This window comes from Nilaparvata lugens, chromosome X, assembly GCF_014356525.2.
Source record: "Nilaparvata lugens isolate BPH chromosome X, ASM1435652v1, whole genome shotgun sequence".
Taxonomy (NCBI): Eukaryota; Metazoa; Arthropoda; class Insecta; order Hemiptera; family Delphacidae; genus Nilaparvata; species Nilaparvata lugens.
Genome location: NC_052518.1, coordinates 96,979,932 through 97,002,508, shown reverse-complemented (window position 1 = coordinate 97,002,508; position 22,577 = coordinate 96,979,932).

Genomic DNA, 22,577 nt, shown 5'->3' with positions numbered 1-22,577 from the left:
TCGACTCTTAAGCCCCGCTCAATATTCTACAAAATTCTCTGCAATTGGACTACTATTCTACAGAGCAGTTCCAACACATCAATTAATTATACAAATGATTCGACTCAATAATTTTCTTGCCAAGTTGTGGCCTAATCTCAAAAACGATTGTAACAATTTTGGTAGAATTTAGATTATAAATGTTTCACAAAAATAATCTTATCTTTTAATTCCCGTAGCGAAGCACTGGTGCCCTGCTAGTTATGGATAAAAACCTCGACTAGTCAGAACAAGTCAATAAAACCTGTAGAAAGGTTTTCGCAGCAATGCATTCACTTGAAAAATTACAAGATGTCCTTCCTAGAAGTATACGATTACTACTGGTCCAATCTCTTATTTTTCCACGTTTCATGTACTGCAACTCTGTCCTCAATGACATGCAAGTTACACTCATTGATAAAATGCAGCGCTGCCAAAATTATTGTCTACGTTTCGTTTACTCTCTTGAACGCCATGAACATATCACCCCAGCACACATTGCTAGTTCTACCCTGAAGCTGTCCGATCAGAGACGTTTCAGAATAATCAAACTTGTTAGATATACTTTAAAATAAGGCAATCCCAACTATTTCAAAAATGATTTCAAATTTGTCTCCGATGGTAGGAGGATAGACGCTTCCCATAGAGAACTGGTGCAAATACTCTCAGGATACCTAATCATCGAACCACTATCTATTCCAAATCGTTCCTTGTCAGTGCTTGTCGTGAATGGAATAAACTTCCCAACTCTATTAGATGCATTGAGAGCCGAGCGGGCTTCATCCTGTGTTGGAAAAAGTAACTTATAGAGAAAATGACTGAGTCTGTCCAACCCTAGAACACTGCATGACAAAAAATATTCTAATCTCCCTTCCTTTCCATTCTTCATCCCATTCATTCATCCATTTTCCACATCCCATCTCCATTCTACATAATACATAATCATCTTCCCATCTCAAGATTTTCTGTTCTTTAGTCTTGTATATTGTCAATATTACTCAATCAATTTCTGGAATTTTAATTAAATCCCACCCTATAACATTTGTTTCATTTATCTAATTTTAATTATTAATGCAATATTGTATTCACAATTATACTATATTTCATTCATCCCATAATTCTAAGATTCAAATCAACTAGGTTTTAACTTATTAAGTAGAGTTTCTTATTTGAACATTACTTCGAGTTATAATTCTCAACAGCTCTAATTCATCACAACCCGGTCGTGTGTTAATGGGAAGGATATTTTATATCCTTTTAAGAGAATCGACAACTATTTGTTGAAACACCGCCGATTTATGAAGTTACATCACATTATTATATTATCGTTATTCTAATTGCATTCTATATTTATTCTCATTGATTAATTATCTATACTTTGTGAATAACTAGCATTATCGTCATTTAATGTGTCACAAAGTGAATTTTTGTGACGGATGGAGAGCCGTCGTCCAGCGTAAAATTAGCGAAATTATTCTATTTTAGAATAGGAATAGGATCGACTGCCGGATATATTTTGTTAGATTTGTAGTTGTGTATATGCATTATCACCATCGCCGTCAACCCCTTTAAATCATCATCAACAGATTCACCATAACCAGAAAGTTCCAGATCTTGTTTACCACTCTGAGCGTCCTCGTATTTTGTATTGCATTAGCAGCATCCGTATCATCAAAACGATAAGTGGCTACCGAGTCGGGTCAGTATCGCTCTTCATGAAATTTCTGGAATAGAAATATTGTTTACCGGCCTGAATTAGTGTAGCAATTAGTATCATTGTCATCATTAGCTGCACCCTTAGCATCAGCACTAGTGGATTCAAACCCTGTCACATGACCAGTGGCATGATTGTCTTTTCAGACTCCCATTGGTCGGCAATCTCTTTTCCCCCGGCCTCCTAACTTTCAGCGACCCGGTGTTGCTTCAAGAAGACCTGAGAGAGAGGCAGTTGTTTGGTGGTTGAGCGTGAGATCGGGTCGCGAATCTCCTCTCCTCACGACGTTACTGATACTAATTATTATTCTATCTTGTGTTAACATAGAATATTGTAGGTCGAGTTCCGAACAACTCGGAGTTAGAACTTCCTGGGGGATTTTCTTTCTTGTAGGTTATTTTTCCTAAATTCGTATCACTGGGGGTGAACGAGTTATCCTTGGTTTTGAAACCTGTAAGGGATCTCAAGTTTGTGCTACAAATAGTTGAGTGGGAAATTTAGCTAGGCTCTTATAGCAGATTATTTTTGAGGGCTTAATTCTTAAGTCTCGACTCTGTCGCTTCACGACGTTTAAGTTTAGTGTGGGAATTTGTTCGCTATTCTCCGTATTTGGTCCCGCAGTGATTCAGGTAACTGTATGTTAGGACTGGTCACTTGTGTGCCTTTCCTCTTCTGTAATAAGGTAATCTCGGTTGTTAGGGATGTATTTTCGTTATTAATTTTCATACTATAGAGTGGCCCTGTATTTTAAATTCGCTTAGCAGTTTCTGACTTGCTGTAATTCCAAGTAGGAAAAGCCCAATCCTTTTCCTAGAGAACTCAGGTGCAGCTTGAGCTCGTCCTCGTCGAAGTTTCTAGACTGCGACATCCTTTCTCTTTCTCTCTCTTAACTTTCCCTATTCTATAATCCTTCTAGCTCTCAGGTACAGCTTGAGGACTTCCTCGCCGAAGTTTCTAGACTGCGGCATCCTTTCTCTTTCTCTCTCTTAACATTCCCTATTCTATAATCCTTCTAGCTCTCAGGTACAGCTTGAGGACTTCCTCGCCGAAGTTTCTAGACTGCGGCATCCTTTCTCTTTTTCTCTCTTAACATTCCCTATTCTAGAATCCTTCTAGCTCTCAGGTACAGCTTGAGGACTTCATCGCCGAAGTTTCTAGACTGCGGCATCCTTCCTCTGACTCTCTCTTAACTTTCCCTATTCTATAATACTTCTAGCTCTCAGGTAAAGCTTGAGGACTTCATCGCCGAAGTTCCTAGACTGCGGCATCCTTTCTCTTACTTTCTCTTCACTTTCCCTGTTCTAAAATCCTTCCTGCTCTCAGGTACAGCTTGAGAACGTCCTTGTTGAAGTCACAGACTGCAATGCTTCCTGCTCTCAGGTACAACTTGAGAACGTCCTTGTCGAAGTTCCCAGACTGCGACGCTTCCTGCTCTCAGGTACAGCTTGAGAACGTCCTCGCCAAAGTCCCCAGACTGCGGCATCCTTTCTCTTACTTTCTCTTCACTTTCCCTATTCTAAAATCCTTCCTGCTCTCAGGTACAGCTTGAGAACGTCCTTGTTGAAGTCACAGACTGCAACGCTTCCTGCTCTCAGGTACAACTTGAGAACGTCCTTGTCGAAGTTCCCAGACTGCGACGCTTCCTGCTCTCAGATACAGCTTGAGAACGTCCTTGCCGAAGTCCCCAGACTGCGGCATCATTTCTCTGCCTTTCTCTCAACATTCCCTATTCTATAATCCTTCTAGCTCTCAGGTACAGCTTGAGAACGTCCTCGCTGAAGTCCCCAGACTGCGGCATCCTCTATCTTTCTTCCTCTTAATTTTTCCTATCCTGTATAGCGCGAGATCTCAGTTCCAGACTAGAGATCGTTCCCGTCGCGGTCCTCAGACCAGCGAGAGGTGTAGGAAACCTTGTGTAGAGCAGGATCTCAGTCACAGATTGGAGATCGACCCAGTCGCGGTCCTCAGACCAGCGAGAAGCTTAGGAGAATCCTTGTAAACCTTTCCTCATCCTCTCACAATAGTCGACTTACTGACTACTAATTTAAAAGCGTTTCGGACGATTGAGAGTGATTCCCATACCCTTAAGGGCAGTCACAGATTGGCCCTTAATAACCGGCGCGCAGTCATCAGATTAGCGCGGAAATCCTGTTTAGCAGTTTCAGAATTGCTGAAAATCCTTTCACAGCTGCAGGCTCGCGATTCAGAAATCCGACACCCGAAACCTTATCCTCTGAGCTTTAATTATCATAAAATTGAAATAGATATACTATCTTTAGCTAGCAGGTTCAGCTTGCTGAAAACTATATCGCGATTCACAGATCGCGAGTTATTGAACAAAACCCCATTAGTTACAAGAAGGAACAATCCTATTAACGAATCTCCATTCCCCAGGCCCGATAAAATATTCCCTATACCTCAAACTCGGTATACCATATCCTGTACCTTATACCACTTACGCCTCTCCAATCATATTAATCTAATACCGGGTGCGCAGGTTCAGTCTGCACACCGACAGCCCGCAGTCTCAAATTGCGAAAACCGTAACAAAAATTCTATATCATTCCTTGTTAAACCCCATCCCGAGTTCCTTCACCTACAACCTTTATTCCGGGCTTGCAGGTACAGCTTTGCTCGCCATCAACTCGCAGTTGGTTCAGATTGCGTACTACCTTTACAAATATAATTATTTGTGGGGATCTGATATCCGGATCCGTATCCTTGGTTAAGGTTACCTCAATTCTCCCTAACACCCAACCTGAATTCCAAGAGCCGAGGGCCGAATCGGCCAACAACGGCACGGGCACACACTCTTCCCTTCAAGTTAAATACCTCCCGCCAAAGACAGAGGGTAAAGAATCAGGACAGGGGGAGAAGTGTAGGTCCGGTATCTCCACCAGTCAGTACGGTCACCGACCCCGACCCATACCCGGCTGTAGCTAGTCCGCGTCGTAGCAATACTTCGCAATTATTAGGAAACCTAGAGGGTGGAATAGGACATCCTAATAAATGTAAATTAGTGTATAAGCCAGTAAATATTGTAACATACATAAATAAAAAAATCTAAACTAATCTATTCTAATCTCTCTATATTTGTTTAAATCGAGGCTTCTGTGATCATTAATAAATTATACATTGGCATAAGGTCATTATGATTGGTAGGGTTTGGTGCATTCATGCTCTCATTTCATGCATAGATTCATAATTACCTCTCTTCTTTTTTATTTTAAGTCTCATCACAATGTTTTGTAATAGGACCACCTTCATACCTTATTTCTTACCTATTTCATCTACCCTCTATTGTATTGTATTATGAAGTTTTAATTTTTCGTGGTATACATTCATGATAAGTTTCATTTCACATGGATGCAAATAACAACTTTTCTTTCCTCTAGTTTGCTAATGTGATCTAGTATTATGTCGATGGCTTAATGTATACTATATTATTCTCTTTCATATTCGTAATTCAAATATTGGGGGGCAAAGTCCACCATTAAGATCTATAGGGGGGGTCATCCATGATGGGGGGAGGGGGTTGAGCACAGTAGGACTGTTTCTATGCATTTTATTTCGCACTATATTATAGAGATAATCTGATCCATTCAACTACTTTAATTCCCTATATCATCTCCATATCATTAATTTTATTCAAATTTGCAATTATAATCGTGATTCAAGCTAATAAATAAATCAAGTTCCTCCTTAGATTTTAAGGTTGCACAAAGCTGGTTGAATTTTAACCGTGATTAATTTTCACGAGAACCAATCACAGAAAGTCTTTTTGATAAGACGGCTTCTCTGATTGGTTCTCGTGGAATTAATCACGATTAAAATTTGACCGGCTTTTGTGCAACCGACACTATGTCTTGCAGGTTCTCAATATTGTCATCTTTTGAAATTCTATGAAATATCTCTCTATGAAGGAGAAGGCGTTCAGAATCTACATCGCCTTCACAGAAACTCGATATTTCATATGTATGAGAATCTTCTCCTAGTAAGAATTTTTGAATATTTATTGAACAATATCATAGCCACAACTAATACAAGGCCGCGGCCTACGATATTGCAAAGTCACAGCGTAGGCCTAGAATCTAATACCTGATTGGTGAAAAAGATCAGCTGCTATTTTAAAAAAAAAATTTCACCAATCATGTATTAGATTCTAGGCCTACGCTGCGACGTTGCAATATCGTAGGCCGCGGCCTTGTATTAGAGGTGGCTATGATAATATTGTAACTTGGTAAAAAAATCAGCTGCCGTGTGGACTATTAATTGCATGCGTCATTGAATTAAATTTTTATGCACTATCTCATTCATTCATTCATTTCATTTATTGGATAGAGCAAATAATACAATAGTCGGGAAATAAAAAACTGGCTATTGCCCTCTGAGTAGATTTTTGCCCACACCTTCCTAGATGTCCTTTCTCGATCCCGCACTGGATTAGTGCGCCGCGGCGGCCAGCACTCTGGACTTTCCTAAGTCCTACTTGCCGGGCACCAGCTGTCCTCCTGGGGTCCGGATTTGCCGCGGAGTTGCGGGAAAGGCTTTTCCACACCTTCCTGGATGTCCTCTCTCGATCCCGCACTGGATTGGTGCGCTACGGCGGCCAACACTCTGGACTTTCCTAAGTCCTACTTGCCGGGCACCAGCTGTCCTCCTGGGGTCCGGATCGGCCGCGGAGTTGCGGGAAAGGCTTTTCCACACCTTCCTAGATGTCCTTTGTCGATTCCGCACTGGCTTAGTGCGTGGCGGCGGCCAGCACTCTGGACTTTTCTAAGTCCTACTTGCCGGGCACCAGCTGTCCTCCTGGGGTCCGGATCGGCCGCGGAGTTGCGGGAAAGGTTTTTCCACACCTTCCCAGATGTCCTCTTGCGATCCTGCACTGGATCAGTGCGCTGCGGCGGCCAGCACTCTGGACTTTCCTAAGTCCTACTTGCCGGGCACCAGCTGTCCTCCTGGGGTCCGGATCATCCGCGGAGTTGCGGGAAAGGTTTTTCCACACCTTCCCAGATGTCCTCTTGCGATCCCGCACTGGATCAGTGCGCTGCGGCGGCCAGCACTCTGGACTTTCCTAAGTCCTACTTGCCGGGCACCAGCTGTCCTCCTGGGGTCCGGATCGTCCGCGGAGTTGCGGGAAAGGTTTTTCCACACCTTCCCAGATGTCCTCTTGCGCCTCGATGTCCCACTGGTGGTCTACCAATGGGGAGTCAGGTTTCGACCAAACCTGACGTGTCGCCGTTGGTCGAAACTGGAACCCGTCGTCTAAACAGGTTAAATGTCGTTCAACACTCGCCCAAACGAGTGTAGAGCAGTGGAGTTCACCGTGTTGGAGGCTAATCGACTTTAGCCTCAACACAACTCCCGGTCGCTGAAGAAATCGGAGTTCACTTAGTACAAGACGTACTGTGACGTTGCTAGCTGCTCGCTGCTTCCTTCTCACCTCTCTCGACCGCTCGACTTGGCTCTCCGAACTCGACTGCCTCCTGCTGGCCTTTCTCGAGCCTCCCTCAGTGACCGAGAGGGAGGGGATAGAGGATGCGCAGCATCGCTGAGCGGTAGGCCAGTGGCTGGCTTGAACGTTGACCCCTCAGATTCTATGAAAGATAGCCGTGCGTCGAATAAATGAGCCCTAAATTCAATTCCTTTCTCTAGTTACGATATACATCGTGACACACTGTTCCTACTAAGGGAAGGGGGGGAAAAGAGAGGGGGAGGAGAGGGGGGGTGAGGATGGAAGGGGTAAACGGCAGACAGAATGTCCCAAATGCCTGAGTACATTCTGCCGCCTCTCCGCCGGTCAACATAGACCGAACATAAACTGGGTGCCAGGTTGGTTCCTCGCCAACCGGTGGTGATGCGTCGGCACCATCCAAAGAAATGAGCAAGCTACCCGGCCAGATCCTAGGCCTAGCTTCAGAGAAGATCTTGAAGATCTGCGCCGTGCTTTCGCACTGCGTTGAGACGCCGTGTTCGCACACTGCAAAAGACCGCCGTGCTTCCGCACTGCGATGGGGGACGCCGTGCTTTCGCACTGCAAGAAGCGCCGTGCTTTCGCACTGCAAAGGACTGCTGTGCTTCCGCACTGCAATGGGGGACGCCGTGTTTGCACACTGCAAGAGACCGCTGTGCTTCCGCACTGCGACGGGGGACGCCGTGCTTCCGCACTGCAAGAGGCGCCGTGCTTTCGCACTGCAAAGGGGGACGCCGTGTTTGCACACTGCAAGAGGCCGCCGTGCTTCCGCACTGCGATGGGGGACGCCGTGCTTTCGCACTGCAAGAAGCGCCGTGCTTTCGCACTGCAAAGGACCGCCGTGCTTCCGCACTGCAATGGGGGACGCCGTGTTTGCACACTGCAAGAGACCGCCGTGCTTCCGCACTGCGACGGGGGACGCCGTGCTTCCGCACTGCAAGAGGCGCCGTGCTTTCGCACTGCAAAGGGGGACGCCGTGTTTGCACACTGCAAGAGGCCGCCGTGCTTCCGCACTGCGATGGGGGACGCCGTGCTTTCGCACTGCAAGAAGCACCGTGCTTTCGCACTGCAAAGGACCGCCGTGCTTCCGCACTGCAATGGGGGACGCCGTGTCTGCACACTGCAAGAGGCCGCCGTGCTTCCGCACTGCGATGGGGGACGCCGTGCTTTCGCACTGCAAGAAGCGCCATGCTTTCGCACTGCAAAAATAAGGACGCGGTGCTTTCGCACTGCAAAAGGAATGCCGTGCTTTCGCACTGCCCGGAGCGCCGTGCTTCCGCACTGCCAGGAACGCCATGCTTTCGCATCGCGAAAAGGACGCCGTGCTCCCGCACTGCAGAGTTGCCGTGTTTCCACACTGCCGAGGACGCCGTGCTTCCGCACTGCAGATGAGAGCGCCGTGCTCTCACACTGCCAGGAGGGGCGGGTAACACAAAAAAATGAGGTGAACAACACCTCAGACAGGTTCTGAGAACCTAAGTAGCATTGCAAGGGAAACGCCGTGCTTCCGCACTGCAAAGAGTCGCCGTGCTCTCGCACTGCAAAAATAAGGACGCGGTGCTTTCGCACTGCCGAGTCGCCGTGCTTCCGCACTGCCCAGGACGCTGTGCTTCCGCACTGCAGGTGAGAGCGCCGTGCTTTCGCACTGCCGGGGAGCGCCGTGTCACACTTGCAGGACACTGCCGGGAAGTGTCGTGCTTCGCACTGTACATAAATGGACGCCGTGCTTTCGCACCGCCGAGTCGCAGTGTTTTCACACTGCAAAAGGACGCCGTGCTTTTGCACTGCAGGTAAGAGTCGCGGTGCTCTCGCACTGCCAGGAGGGACAACACAGGGCACACAAAACACACAAAAAACACAAAAACACAAAAAACACAGAAACACAAAAACACAGAAACACACAAACACAGAAACAAATCGCCGGGCTTTCGCCCTGCAGGCCGTGCTTGCGCACTGCGTGCCGTGTTTTCACACTGCCGCGGTGTTCCCACACCGCGAAGGTGTGCGTCCGCGTAATGACAATCCAGACACTCACTGACCGATGTGTCATGCTTGCGCATGACGTTCGGACGAGCTCGCAATCTGGCTGCAGTGTTCCCACACTGCCTTGGTCAAGCTCGCGCACTACCTTTGCCGGGCTTTCGCCCTGCGGGCCGGGCTTTCGCCCTGCATGCTGTGCTTGCGCACTGCGATGGGGGACGCCGTGCTTTCGCACTGCAAGAAGCGCCGTGCTTTCGCACTGCAAAAATAAGGACGCGGTGCTTTCGCACTGCAAAAGGAATGCCATGCTTTCGCACTGCCCGGGGCGCCTTGCTTCCGCACTGCAGATGAGAGTCGCGGTGCTCTTGCACTGCCAGGAGGGGCGGGTAACACAAAAAACGAGGTGAACAACACCTCAGACAGGTTCTGGGAACCTAAATAACATTGCAAGGGAAACGCCGTGCTTCCGCACTGCAATGAGTCGCCGTGCTCTCGCACTGCAAAAATAAGGACGCGGTGCTTTCGCACTGCAAGGAGGGGCGGGTAACACAAAAAACGAGGTGAACAATACCTCAGACAGGTTCTGAGAACCTAAATAACATTGCAAGGGAAACGCCGTGCTTCCGCACTGCAGATGAGAGTCGCGGTGCTCTCGCACTGCCAGGAGGGGCGGGTAACACAAAAAACGAGGTGAGCAATACCTCAGACAGGTTCTGAGAACCTAAATAACACTGCAAGGGAAACGCCGTGCTTCCGCACTGCAATGAGTCGCCGTGCTTGCACACTGCATGTGCCGGGCTTTTGCCCTGCATCGCCGTGTTCTCACACTGCCTTGCTTCGCCGTGCTCGCGCACTGCATGTGCCGGGCTTTCGCCCTGCATGGCCGTGTTCTCACACTGCCTTGCTTCGCCGTGCTTGCGCACTGCTTGTGCCGGGCTTTCGCCCTGCATGGCCGTGTTCTCACACTGCCTAGCTTCGCCGTGCTTGCGCACTGCATGTGCCGGGCTTTCGCCCTGCATGGCCGTGTTTTCACACTGCCTTGCTTCGCTGTGCTTGCGCACTGCATGTGCCGGGCTTTCGCCCTGCATGGCCGTGTTTTCACACTGCCTAACTTCCAGCATCAGACAGCTGGGATGAATCCCCAACACGACCAGGAACTCGTCGTGGTCTCAACAATAGTCAGCTGAGACACAGCTCCAATAATTCCAGGAGCTCGTCGAGGAGGTAGACTCAAGTTGCAGTCCCCATCCTCAAGAAGAAATGTGATACACAACAATGTAACACTTCACAGGAGGCAGAAGTTGATAGAGGCGAATTGGAGTCCAGGGAAATTACCAAGTGTCAGAGTGATTGATACCCTTTGTTAGTTCAGTGTATCAGCAACTTATTGCTCACAATAAAATATGAGAGATTATAATATGATGAGGAATACTGAATTATATGGTTGACATGAAGCCACTAGTTGTGATGTTACACCACATATTTCGATTTTATATCACAATTAAATGTGGTCGAAAAAAAAATAATTCATTTTCGATCTGTTATGAGGATCACAGCCTTCTCACTATATCACAATAATAAAATCGGAACTATAAATCTCAACTCAATATTCCACTTTTCACTGTTCATTTCAATAATGAAATCAATCACATGATTTACATATGCAAAGTAACCTTCCATTGGATATAAATGACAGTGTGTTTATTATAACAGATAACATCTGCTAATTAATTCACAATCAGTGAACATTTATGCTCAATCTCTCTTTCTTACTTCAAGATTTATTCCACCCCGAAATAAATCTTAATTTAATTTTTCAAAGTAATTATTCCACAAGGCGTGTATAATGACACAACAGCTGTTAATTAATTCACACTCAGTAAATATTGATTTTCCGAAAAATAATCAACAATTAGCACAAATAATAATTATTGAATGAATCAATACACCGTCAATAATAACTCATGATGGTAGGCTGAGTAAGAATTAGATTCACTCTCGAGACGTGATCTAATTCCAAAACTAACAACAGCACGATCAAACTCAGACTGACTCAATAACAGTAGAATATCTGGAAAAACTAGAATTCACATGAATTCAATTTTATAAATTGTTATTGAAAAGGAGAAGTAATTCTCTTCTACAGACTAGAAGCTTGGCGATAGCAGTTAGCCAGTTGAGATAATGTTTATCTTATCTGTACAGCACAGCACAAACAACTTTTCGATCCAACGTAGAATTTATTCCAATTGAAATAATAATTATTTCATTCCAATTTATAGTAAGTCCTCCGACTTTATTTTCAAGTGAAATATTAGAAAATTTGAATCATAATCTGAAGCTAATAATCCCCGATTGTAGTACATCTCGACTCACAATCAAACGCAATTTATTCATTCCACATGAATAATTAATTGCAACGTAATTCACTTTTATCCCACAGTATAATAACGACTGTTAAATAACTGCATCGTAACACTTTACACGGATTGAAGCAATTACCACCAGCTTCATTAAATGATTTCAATTATTATAACCATTACCTCATGGTTAAAATATTATTCGGATCATACTGATCTATAATACTTTCTAATATTCTCTATCCACTCATTTCGCCATCAACTATTTATGGCAAGTAGAAAACAAGCTACTGCAAGTTTTGTTTGTTAACCTGTACTTGGTTACAACAATATCGGTAACATACCGATTCAGAAAATTTAGTCTAGTTGGAATCGATTTTAGCTGTTATTAACTAGTCATAGACTGTAGAAAATTTTCTTGATTATCCTTGCTTGGTCACATCTTTATATGTAAATAAATTTCAATCTGAAATTATTGGGATTGCCTTCAGATCAAAAGAAACGTACTGATTTACAATAATAATTTTCTTCCATTTAATCCAGCCAGTGCTTTATGACTGATTATATTAATTAAACTGTAATGGTTGAGTTGCCATTTAGTTTAAGTAGAACTCTATTTTATGAGAAAAATTAAACGGAATATGCTGTTTCCTTTTAACAAACTATTGACCAATTTCTTTCAATAACAATAATATTGTCAGTCTTTTAATATTTTCATCATTTTCGGAATCGTGCTAATGCTATCTTCAAAATTCGGCTAATAGATTCATGCTAATAATTCTGAATTAATTTTCTTCGATTTCTATGCAATTTTGTCTTTGACAACAAAATTTAATTTCCTCATCTTAAATGGGATAATTTATGAATCAAAAATAGCTCTAAAGATGTGATATGATTGAACTTTTATGATATTCACCTCTTCTCGCCTCTTACCTCCTTATTGGCGGCGCGTGACACCTCTCTGGTATCCCATCCTCCGGATAGGCAGCGACCCTCTATAGACTTGCTTGGCCTCCTGCTGTCCATCCGCTCGAATTCCGTCCACCTTTTCCGCAACTGCTCCATCACCATCCTCTTCCTCATCCTCGGGCAGGTGTGGCTGGAGCTTGGTGCCCTTCTCGTGCCCAGTAAACCTCTTACCGGCACTCAACATTTCCTCGACCTCATATGGGCCAGAAAATTCCGGCGCTAACTTCGCGGCAAGCTGATTAGCACCCGAGGACAGGTGACACTCCTTCCTGTAGACTAGCTGTCCAGGGTTCACCTTCCTTGTCCTCCTTTTCCAATTATAATACCGGTTGGCATTATAATTCTCGTCTCCAATATCAGAAACTACTTCCTGTGTAGTTTCCAGCACCGGCAGTCTTCTAGACTGCACTGCTCGAAGATTATTTCCAGCTCCTTGCTGAAAATTATCCTCCTTCTTCCGCCTCCGGTACAGCTTTTCCGGACAGCTGAACCTCCAGTGCCCAGCTCGTTTACAGTGCCAGCAAATGAACTTTCCACGGGCTGGAGAAATTTTCTGAGAAAGAAATTCCTCTTTTCTAGTCTTCCACACGGCTCCTACGTGTTTCTGGACTTGAGGAAATTTCTTCTTCTCATGCTTCTTCACAGGAATAATTCCAGGTGGCTTCCTTGACCTCCCTATGTCAGGCTTGGTTTTAACAGTAGCCAGCCTCGAGTTGACAGCTCCTTTCCCCACATTTGGAGTGGGAATATCGTCTCCAATGTGCTTTTTGACGAGACAAGGATCCCATTCCACTGACCGGGAATAGGGGTCTATTTTCACCCGGTGCTCACGAAGAAACTCCATACCGAGCAGAATATCTGGAGAAAGCCCATCCATTATTGTGAGTGTTGTTGATAGGGATATTCTGCCAATTTTCAGGTTGGTTATAACACCACCTCGCAGTCGTGCAGCCGCTCCGTTAGCCATAACAGCGCCGCGCTGCACAGGCTCTCGTTCCACTGCTTCCAAACTATTAAAAGCTTTAGAGCTAATATAGTTGGACTCTGCTCCTGTGTCGAGAAGAGCACTATACTGTCTGCTTCCTATTTCCACTGTAGTGAAAAGACGGTTGTCATCCTGGAGCTCTGGCTCTAGCTGGATTTGAAGCCTTGTTTTAACCCCAGCTGTTTTATCAGAAGTCTTCTTCTGCTCTCTCTCACAGGAACAATTTGGTCGTGGCTTCCCGCACTTTGAGCAGAGTGAAACCTCCGGACACTCTGATCTCCAGTGTCCCACCTTCTTGCACTGCCAACACACGGGGCCTTCTGGAGGTTGTTCACTCCGACGCTGTGTAGTAGTAGTCTCCTGTCGAGGCTTGGTCTGCTTCCTCACCTCCTCCTGCTTCACAACTCGTTGTCTCTGTTGAACACTCTTCTCCTCGAATTTAATTCGTTCATATTGCCTCGCTAAGCGTAGCAAGTCGTCGGTGGTGTATACTTCAGCCTCCCTGATGTATAGCTTGTAGCGCGGTAAAAGATTTTTGTACAATCTCTGTACCTGGCTACTCACTGAAAAACCACCTCTTCTCCTCATCAGCGTTAGCAGCTCCTCAACATAGTCATCTATGAGCTCGCCTTCTTTCTGCCGCCTGTCGAGAATTTCATTCTCAAGATCCTCCACATAAGTAGGTGGATAGTAACGAGACCGAAAGTCTCTCAGGAAATCGTCCCAGTGTCTCCACTGTTCTCTCCTATTCCTCATCCATAAGGAACATTTCCCCGCTAACATTTCAGGTAGCGCTGGAAATAACTGTCTGCCAGACAAGCCATATGCTTGTTGCAGCTCCTCGAGCCGCTCCATAAAACTTGGAGCATCTCCACTCCCATCATATGAGAGCCGCCACCCTCGAACCTTGTCACACACGGCACCCGGGTCCATACAGGATGTAGCAGGCACCGCTGACCTGGTAGGTGACCTCAACACATGCCTAGACATGTTATTATGCCTCTCCGGCATCTCCGGCCTCACCAGTGCAGGCTCTGCCTCATCGCTAACTGGTGCTGGCCTTCGCGCTCTTCGACGAAGCGCCTCCTCCCCATTATCCAGAATGGGGAGCATCGCAACAATCCGCCATCGTTGCTCCAGTAGAGCCCTCCTCAGGCTCGTACTTGTGCTATCTGTCAGCACTGAGTCGAGTATTAGATCAATCAAGCCCTGATCGTGCACTCTGTACACCCAGGAGTTGCTGGAGTCTCCATCAAACTCTGGAGACGTCTCCTTGGGTATTTCTTCCAGTCTGGAACATGCAGTGGCCTCCGCGACTGGTGGCCACAAAGCTGCAGCTCCTTCCTCTTCCTGACCTGTGCCAGCTCCGCCACCGATCCTGTTTAGACCGGCGGCCTCCACCATTGTCCTCCGGTGGTTTTCGACAAGAGCTCTCCTGAGCTCTGCCATGGTACCTGTTGTAGGTAGCCCTTCTGATGCTGCTAGATCCACTGCTTCATTCCGGTGGAGTTTATAAATCCAGGACACTCCTGGATCGCTGCTATCCTCTCGCGCCTCCTGGTCTTCTCCGGCGCGATTACATTTCTCTTCTGCACTCATTGCTGCTTTACTCCTCCTGCCTTGGGCCCCACGTTCGTGTGCCAATCTTCTGAGTAGATTTTTGCCCACACCTGTCTCTATCAGAGTTCCCAGTGTCGCTCTGGGCCGGCTAAACTCAGTCGGCGACTGGGGAGGGCCGCGGCAGGGGACGGGAGTCTTGGTGGGGCGTCCGTCAACCACCCTCGTTCGAGTTGGGGGTTGAAACAGGGTTTTGAGTGTTTTGGAGAAATGTTTCCCTCTTTTAGGAAAGAGGGGCCGTGCTTTCGCACTGCCAAACAGGGTTGGTCGCGGAATGAAGGGAATAGGAACCTTGCGGTGTTGGTCGTGAGAAAGGGCTTCGTGTCGGGACTAAGCCTTAGTCCTTGGGCACCGGGTGTCTTCTCGGGGTCCGGGTTGGTCGCGGAGCTCTAGTAAAGGCCTTTCCTGGCCTTCCCAGAGGTCCTCTTTCGGTTCCGCACTGGATTAGTGCGCTGCGGCGGCTCGCGCTCTGGACTTTCCTAAGTCCTACTTGCCGGGCACTAGCTGTCCTCCTGGGGTCCGGATCGGCCGCGGAGTTGCGGGAAAGGCTTTTCCTCACCTTCCCGGACGTCCTCTTGCGATCCCGCACTGGACTAGTGCGCTGCGGCGGCCAGCACTCTGGACTTTCCTAAGTCCTACTTGCCGGGCACCAGCTGTCCTCCTGGGGTCCGGATCGGCCGCGGAGTTGCAGGAAAGGCTTTTCCACACCTTCCCGGATGTCCTCTTGCGATCCCGCACTGGACTAGTGCGCTGCGGCGGCCAGCACTCTGGACTTTCCTAAGTCCTACTTGCCGGGCACCAGCTGTCCTCCTGGGGTCCGGATCGGCCGCGGAGTTGCGGGAAAGGCTTTTCCACACCTTCCCGGACGTCCTCTTGCGATCCCGCACTGGACTAGTGCGCTGCGGTGGCCAGCACTCTGGGCTTTCCTAAGTCCTACTTGCCGGGCACCAGCTGTCCTCCTGGGGTCCGGATCGGCCGCGGAGTTGCGGGAAAGGCTTTTCCACACCTTCCCGGACGTCCTCTTGCGATCCCGCACTGGACTAGTGCGCTGCGGCGGCCAGCACTCTGGACTTTCCTAAGTCCTACTTGCCGGGCACCAGCTGTCCTCCTGGGGTCCGGATCGTCCGCGGAGTTGCGGGAAAGGTTTTTCCACACCTTCCCAGATGTCCTCTTGCGCCTCGATGTCCCACTGGTGGTCTACCAATGGGGAGTCAGGTTTCGACCAAACCTGACGTGTCGCCGTTGGTCGAAACTGGAACCCGTCGTCTAAACAGGTTAAATGTCGTTCAACACTCGCCCAAACGAGTGTAGAGCAGTGGAGTTCACCGTGTTGGAGGCTAATCGACTTTAGCCTCAACACAACTCCCGGTCGCTGAAGAAATCGGAGTTCACTTAGTACAAGACGTACTGTGACGTTGCTAGCTGCTCGCTGCTTCCTTCTCACCTCTCTCGACCGCTCGACTTGGCTCTCCGAACTCGACTGCCTCCTGCTGGCCTTTCTCGAGCCTCCCTCAGTGACCGAGAGGGAGGGGATAGAGGATGCGCAGCATCGCTGAGCGGTAGGCCAGTGGCTGGCTTGAACGTTGACCCCTCAGATTCTATGAAAGATAGCCGAGCGTCGAATAAATGAGCCCTAAATTCAATTCCTTTCTCTAGTTACGATATACATCGTGACAGCCCAAAACTTCTTGGGCAATATTAAATGCACTGTTGATTGCATGCAATGACGCTTGCAATTTGTAACTAAAATAACATATTATTTTATCTTGACCTTTCTCTGCTTTCGACTCGGGCTGACCTGTTGCCAGTATGTCTTGAAGGAGATTAGCTTTTGATATTAGCATTGTTGATACACCAACCCCAACAGCCATTAGCCGTTTCCACACCGATATCTCGCCGACACGTCATACAGACAGGATTTTCTGATGGACATTAGATTGCTAATAACTGCGTGAGGTCTACTGTTTACGGAACTACTAGTAATTCTTGATATAATTTTCTCTTGTAATGTTGGGGGGGGGGGGCAGAACACACGAATCACCCGCCCCCCTGAGTGATTATTGAGGGGGCAGAGAGTGCCTTGCCCCCACAAAGTCGGCGCCACTGCTGTCATGACTGTCATAGTTGCAGGAACTGCCCGCTGCAGCACCATACGTAATCTAGTTTTATAATTGAATTGCTGGGAGTGACTTGGGGGTTGTAACTCGAATATTTCAAATGTAAACACCCATTTTGGATACAAGTATCATGGACTATTTTAATTGATGTCATCTTTCTTGGTTTAAAATGCCTTTAAAATGATGTACCACACAATGGGAGTTTAAATCAAATCAAATCAAATCAAATCAAATCAAATCAAATCAAATCAAATCAAATCAAATCAAATCAAATCAAATCAAATCAAATCAAATCAAATCAAATCAAATCAAATCAAATCAAATCAAATCAAATCAAATCAAATCAAATCAAATCAAATCAAATCAAATCAAATCAAATCAAATCAAATCAAATCAAATCAAATCAAATCAAATTTATTTGTTTCCAACATTTACAGTATAAACAATATATAAAAAGATATAATTGAAACAACACTCACATGGACACGCAGGTCTGTTTGTGAGTTGTTTGAGTTCGTGATTACATTATTTTAATTATTAAAACTTGAGAGAAATTCCTGGAAATTAGATTTGGCTAGGTACATTGTATTGAAATGAAAAGAATAACTTAAATAAAGAAGTAAATTGAATTATGATATGTTAAATAATAGAAATTATTATTCAATCATAGAAATATTGTAGCACAACTACACACATACAACTCACACATACAGGGAGGGGGAAGACAGCCACACACACACCACACACATACACACACACCAACATTCTAAAATGGCTGTTAGATGCATTTAAATTCATTGGTTGATTACTGATAGAGGTAGAGAAGATGAAAATTGGAAGCTCAAAATAATAAATATATAGAGGAATAAAATTTGTATAGAATATAGGTCTACAGTAGAATAATTTGAAGCGAAAGCCTGGAGTTTAACCAACCGCGTTTGCGCGCAGCGGGGCTAGACGTACGCAGATCTCAAAATCAGATCACATTCGTCGTTATTTAAGGCAGATAACCACCCCCGCAATACTCTTTTGTATTGGTATATTGAGCATTCCCCCGGCTGACTAACAAACAAAGGTGCATTCCGCAGAATTACGTGAACCAGATATGTCACATTTCTGTCGCAGACAGATCTCATATTACGTGAAACACCAGAATGATGGAGATATGAGCCGCGGGTCAGGTAATTGTGTTGAGAGGAATTATTGAAAACAATCTTATTTTTAAATGCATAGGTCATAACAGATTTGATGAAAAGTTTTTTTATAGTGAGAACATTGAAAAAATTGAACAAGAGATCTGATGAATAAGTCCTTTCCAGACCTAGTCCAGCCTTGATAATTGCTTTCTGAGTTATAGATAATTCTTTAATGTATACATCACATGCACCGCCCCATGCAATAATACCGTATGTCATGATGGATTGAGCAAATGAAAAATATACCATTCTTAATTCTTTAACATTGAGGATACCATGTAATTTAGAGAAAACGAAGATCAACTTTCTCAACTTATTTTTCAAGTAGGCTATGTGCTGCATCCAACTCAGTCTATTATCAAAAATGATACCCAGATATTTTATTTCATTTACAGACTCAATTGACCTGCAGTCACATTCAACATCCCACTCACGACCACACATGTGAAGTTTAAGATCCAACTGGGGAGGTGGGGCACGTTTTTTGTGAAGAAAAATAGGCATGACTTTGGTTTTACTAATATTCATACTAAGGATATTGCTATCAAACCACTTTTTCAGTCTCACTACACCACTATTTGCGGTCCTGTACACTTCTCTCCAGCTATCCCCCTCAAAATACACAGCAGTGTCGTCAGCAAATAACAAAATTTTCCCCATAATATTGCTTTCGATTATGTCATTAATGTACAGGAGAAATAGAACCGGACCAAGAGTACTACCCTGGACTACTCCATAGTCTATTCCCTGAACATTACTATATGTATTGTTGATACTCACAATCTGTTTACGCTCAGACAAGTAGCTATTGATCCATGAATGAGCTATCCCAGCAATACCATATTTATACAGTTTTCTCATCAAGATGGAGCGGTCTATAGAATCAAAAGCCTTGGTGAGGTCAACAAATAGAAGAAGAATGTATTTATTATTATTAATACCCACCCTTAAAAAGTCGCTTAAGCGATAAAAGCAGTTTTCTGAGTTGCAATCGTCCCTGAAGCCGAATTGAAACTCAGTGAGTAGGTTGTTAGTTTTTATGTAATTAGTTAATTGTTTTTTAAAACATTTTTCAATAACTTTTGAGAAAATACTAAGTAATGATATAGGACGGTAATTATTAAGGTCAACTTTACTACCTGACTTGTGGAGAGGGATTACTTTGGCAAGCTTAAACAAATCAGGGAAAATTCCGGTTCTGAAACTACAATTTATGATGTGGCAGAGCGGGGTGAGAAGAATATCAATATTATTTTTTATCAAGTTAACGGGAATATCATCACAGCCAGGGGCAGAGCCTCCCCGAATTCCCATCACACATTGGCGAACGTCCTGTTCTGAAACCTCTCTAAGAATAAATCTGGATTCAGAGTCAGGTGGTGTAAATGGAATTGTTCTGATATTGGCATTATTTTGTCTTATTTTTTGAGCTAGATCAGCTCCTATGTTAGCAAAAAATTTATTGAAGTCATTGGCAATATCTAGTGAGGAATTCAATGTATGGTTATCACTGGAGCATGAGCTTAAGAAATTTTGTACTGGAAAAGGAGTTTTATTGTTATTTGAACCAGATATTTCATTAATTGTTTTCCAAAATTGTTTAGGGTTGTTAGTTGATTCAAATATTTTCTGTTTATAGTAAGCTTTTTTAGTTGTTTTAAGAAGTCGGCTTAATACACGGCGATACTCGGTGTAATAATTTATCAGTTGCACATTAAACGGCTGTCTTCTAATTACTCTGTGTAAATTATTTCTTTTTCTAATTGCCCTGACAAGGCTTAAAGTGATCCAGGGCTTCAGTCTTTTATCAGCACTCCTCCTCGGATGGGACGAGGTTGAACGCTGATACACACTTTGAATTAATTCAATAAATTTAGTTGAACTTGTGTTCGGGTCATCCGAGGAAATGACCTCGCCCCATGGCTGTTCAGATAGAAGATTTGAAAATATTGCAAGGTTTGTTCTCTGATAGTCATAATTTGAACGAATTTCCGGCCTATTTATTATATTTTGTTTTATAATTATACCTATTGGATAATGGTCTGTGATATCATACTTCAATACTGACGGGAAAAGGGAATTAGTATCATGATGTTTAACGAATAAATGGTCAATGCAAGATGATGAATTGGCTGTTACTCTAGTTGGTACGTCAATACAGCAAACGAAACCAGCTTCATATAATGTATCAAGGTACCTACTGCTAATGTTATTAATTTGGTCGCCGAGAATATTGCAGTTGATGTCGCCAACAATCAACTGGATAACTCTATTATTATTAAGTTGATGATGATGATTATCAATATTGTTATTATTATGATTGATATTATTTTCTTGATATCTATCCCCCAACCCATCGATAAAGCTAGCCAGGTCAACTCCGTGACAACGATAAACACAAAGTAAATTGTAGCGTTGATTATCCTTATCACAAACCAGATTAAGACACCGCAATCCTCCGACATTCACTTCACAGCAAGAATACAGCAAACTCGAACTCACATAAACTACTATTCCATCATTCTGATTGTATTGGGTAGACGTTTGAAATATTGCATACCCATCAAGCTGGTCCGCGCATTCAACTCCATCCATCCAAGTTTCAGTAAGAACTATGACATCGAATTTAAAATTGATGCTTTGAAGTAAAAGTAATAATTCATCAAAGTTCCTTCTATAACTTCTTATATTTAAATGAAAAACACTCAATCCAGACTGACCATTCATACTTAGGAAATCACCATACACACTGCAATCATCAAACACACTACAACTTACATGCCTAAAATCAGTTAAATCATCCAATACATTCATAGCTCATTCTTCGCTCGAGCCGTTAATGATAAAATATTAATAAAGTAACCAACAAAATAAGTTTTAATCAAAATTCATTCAAAAATTAAAAGTAGCTTCCAATCTATTGGGAGAGAGAAAAAATTTAGTGATAATATAGATAAATGATTAAAATAAAAAAAAACAAAAAAAAAACAAATATTCCGAGCTTATAGATCAAGATAAAAATATATACTACATATCAAAATAAATAATTCTGCTATAATACACTTTTGAGATTCATTATTCAGAGAAGCAGGATAGCTTTAACAATTTATGTTTTTAACTATTAATTAATAATTTTGTTTATGATAAAGATTTTATAAATGATACAAAAGGGATTACTCCCATAAGAAAAGGAAACTCCAGACTGAAATTTTAAAAATTGGATACTTGAAAATGGAATAATAAATATAAATTAAGTGAATAAAAAGTACGTAGGCTATCATTAATATAAGTAGATATGAAAATAGAACATATTGCTCAGAAAATGAAGAGGACTTTTTTATGATAAATGAATAATTAAATGAATAATTGATTGATTGAAATAGTTAACGAATTAACTTACTAATAATAATAAGAAATTAATTGAATTTCTGCTTGAAATAATGATAGATATCATGAGGAAAACATAATTCGGCTATTCATGGCCCGCTATTTAATCGATATGAAAGAAATCGCCATTTAAAAAAAAAAAAATAATAATAATGAAGAGTAAATTTTAAATAATAGCACACAATTTATGAAAAACATATTAAGAGATTCGAAACAACATGAAACAGAATTGTAATAGTCCATATTGATAAACTACTTATATGATCAGAATAAAGTTATTTCGATTTCACTAGCTATAAATAATAAAATGAAAATATCCCTTATATGTGACTTACAGTCTGTTTAATCGCACATATGAGCCTATCTCACCACGCTTTGTCGAGATCCTTAGCGTCCATAATTTTCCTTATGGGACCATCAACGGTTTTCCGCACGTACAGCTTCCCTTCTCGTACCCACGCATACGCCAGCATATTCTGCTTTACATAACTTTTAGCTATGCCAAGTAAAATCTTGTTTTCCACGGTGAGGTGTTCATTCACAAAGATTTTTCCCTCTTTGAAGTACTCACTTAGAATATTAGTCTGAATTACTTTCATTTTACGAGCAGAAACTAACCAGGCAGCACGACATCTTCTAGAAGTAAATTTCACAATAATAGAGGGATGAAGAGAGTCTTTTCTTTTTGGCAGTCTGTGTGCAATTGAAATGTTAGAGAGTTCATACGGCACGCCAAGGATACCCGCGAGTTTTTCAAGTAT